This window comes from Equus caballus, chromosome 10, assembly GCF_041296265.1.
Source record: "Equus caballus isolate H_3958 breed thoroughbred chromosome 10, TB-T2T, whole genome shotgun sequence".
NCBI classification, from domain to species: domain Eukaryota; kingdom Metazoa; phylum Chordata; class Mammalia; order Perissodactyla; family Equidae; genus Equus; species Equus caballus.
Window position 1 is genome coordinate 28,432,584 of NC_091693.1, and position 2,986 is coordinate 28,435,569.

Genomic DNA, 2,986 nt, shown 5'->3' on the forward strand with positions numbered 1-2,986 from the left:
TTCTTTTGATTGGCCCTTCACTGAACAGTATTTGCATGGATATGATATAAACAGTAGGTACTGGTGGTGTTAATTTGTGGAAGAAACCCAGAGCTGTGACATGAGGATTTCATAATGGCAGCATGGTAGAGCACCTTTGTTGTCAGCCCTGTCATGAACAGTAACAGCACAGGCTGCAGCTGTTGTAAAGTCGGGGGTGGGGGGGTCCCTGTAGCCTACTCTTAGATGTGGGCTTTTAAATATAATAGGTTAATTAGGAGACCAAAATTGGGGTTCAATACTAATATGACAAAAATTGGGAGCAAATAGAGGAGCAGTGATGTGAGTCAAATCTAAATTTCTCATCAGAGCAGGAAGTCAGTAAAGTCTCTAGGCCACGAAAGATCAGAATTCCAGAGGTAGCTCAGGAAGAACCGGAATGGAAATGGTAAAAGTGGTCGTTGGGTTGCATAACTGTCAGGTGGGGTGGGGCAGAAGATGCTGCTTTCCGTTTTAAACTTTCTGCAGTATTTCCTTCCCTGGTGGTACACTTGTTATTTGGCTAACAAATTATTTCAAATGTGTACCTATAGGCAAGCAAAACATGAGGACATCTGTAATTGTTTTGTGAGACTATGTACAGTTTTCCTTCTTTTGATTCAGTGTCACTGTGATAGTAAATTGACAATTTTAAAAGCAAGAACAAAAAGAAAAGATGTCAGACTCTTCCATTTGGCCAATTAGAATTGATTCCAGTAGGTCAGAAAGGCTCCTGGACTTCTTAGAAGTCCCCAGAATTAAAGGAGGTGGTTTAGTCTTTTGAGACTTGATTTTCCAGAAGCCTTATCACCAGGAAGTCAGTGGACCCCAAAAAGTAGGGACCTGGAAGGTGCTGGTATCTGGGGACAACCGGGTAGAATCCATTCTGAAGGGGCAAGACAGGTGTGTGAGTTTGCATAACCACCAACCACTGAATGTACTTCCCCAAGGTCACTCTGGCAGTTACCTGGTACCTTTCATATAACCCTTTAAGTAACATAGGCCTCATGATTCAGGTGAGACCCTGAGGTTGGGATGGGAAATGCCTTGCCTAGGGCAGTCTGGACAGAACAGGTGGGGACCTTGCCTCCTGGTTGGGAAGTTCCTCCTGGTGCCAGGACCAATGTATAGCCTTCAGAAGATGCTGGAGCCTGAGAGGAAGGGCCTGTCCAAGAGATCCAGCAGAGTGAACATATGTTGACAATGCTTGCTGACCAAACATCTGAGACATTTCCATTCAGTGAGTCTTGAAAATAGCCTCATTCAATGAAGGCGCTACTAGAGGCTGAGATACGAAAGGTGCAAGTGATACCACAGTGTCCTCAAGTCCCTTCTTTCCAAAATGGGGACACCACATGGACTTGGCAGCCACGTACTCCTGGTGACTACGCCCAGTGTGAATCACACAGGAAGGATGTGTGTGCAGGGATTGGAAGGACAGTAGCTGGTGTGTACACAGGGAGTGCGTCAGGCCCTGCTCTGATAGCTGTTCTGCCCTTTTGTAAGTCTGAAACCTGAGGCTCTTCAGGACCCAAGAAGTGGGCTCATTTGAAATAGGAACCTGAGACCTTTCCACCCAAAATAATTCTTATACCCAGAAGCCAGTGGTTCCGAATTGAAATGTGTGTAAGACTCATCTGAATGGAGATGAATTTTGGGTTCCCAGGACCATCTTCAGAGAGTCCACTTAGTCAGGCTGAGGTAGTACCTAGATAATTTGCATAGTTTGAGGACACTTTCTATTTTTTTTTTGTAACCTTTCGTAAAGAGTAATCTCAAAATTGTATATGCATACACAGGCATGCGCTGCCTAACAACATTTCAGTCAATAACAGACTGCATATACAATAGTAGTCCCATAAGATTAGAACCATATAGCCTAGGTGTGCAGTAGGCTATACCATCTAGGTTTGTGTAAGTACACTCTGTGATCACACAATGATGAAATCACCTAATAATGCATTTCTCAGAACATGTCTGCCTTGTTAAGTGACATATGACTGTATCTTTTTCCTCTCTGTTGGTTTCACTTAAATTTGTGGCTTACTTTCAAAAATCCTAAACAGATCCAGATCTGTTATGGGTGACCCAGGGGCTGCTTTTAACAGAAAACAAATCCATCCTCCCTTCCTCCTTTTTTATTTTTTATTATTTTTATTTTTATTTGTTGAGGAAGATTAGCCCTAGAGCTAACATCTGCTGCCAATCCTCCTCTTTTTGCTGAGGAAGACTGGCCCTGAGCTAACATCCGTGCCCATCTTCCTCTGCTTTATATGTGGGCATCTACCACAGCATGGCTTTGCCAAGCAGTGCCATGTCCGCACCCGGAATCTGAACTGGCGGACCCCAGGCCGCCAAAGTGGAACATGCACGCTTAACTGCTGCGCCAGCAGGCCAACCCCTCCCTTCCCCCTTTTTAAAATACAGATATCAAAATAATCCTAAACATATTTTTGTTACAACTAGCAGTGGAACTATTAGGGGCTCACAGGAGTACCCCCACATCCAGAGATTTTCTAGAAGAATTCATGGGACTCAGCGTGTAGTTGTACTCAAGGCTAAGATTTACTGCAGGGATGTAACAAGGATAAACAGTTGGATCGTAAGGGAAAAGACAGGCCAAGTCTGGGAAAACCTATGTGTGCTTCCTATGTGGGCTTCCAATGCTCTCCCTCACCTGAGGGGGTCATACAAAGAACACTGGGAACCAGGCAAGCAGGCACCTTCTGCCTAGCATGTACCACATTCCAGACTCCCAGAAGGAAAGCAGGGCTCAGTGTAAATCACATTGTTTGCACAGTCTAGACACAGTGAGACATCCTTATCACTTAGGGTACAGACAGCATTTTAAGAGCCAAGTTCCCAGATGCCAGCCAAGGGCCAACCTTGCAAACAGGATCTTCTAAAGCCACAGCCTCAGGCCTGCTGTGTTAATCCTTTTTGCACAAGCTTTCATACCTCTTCAAAC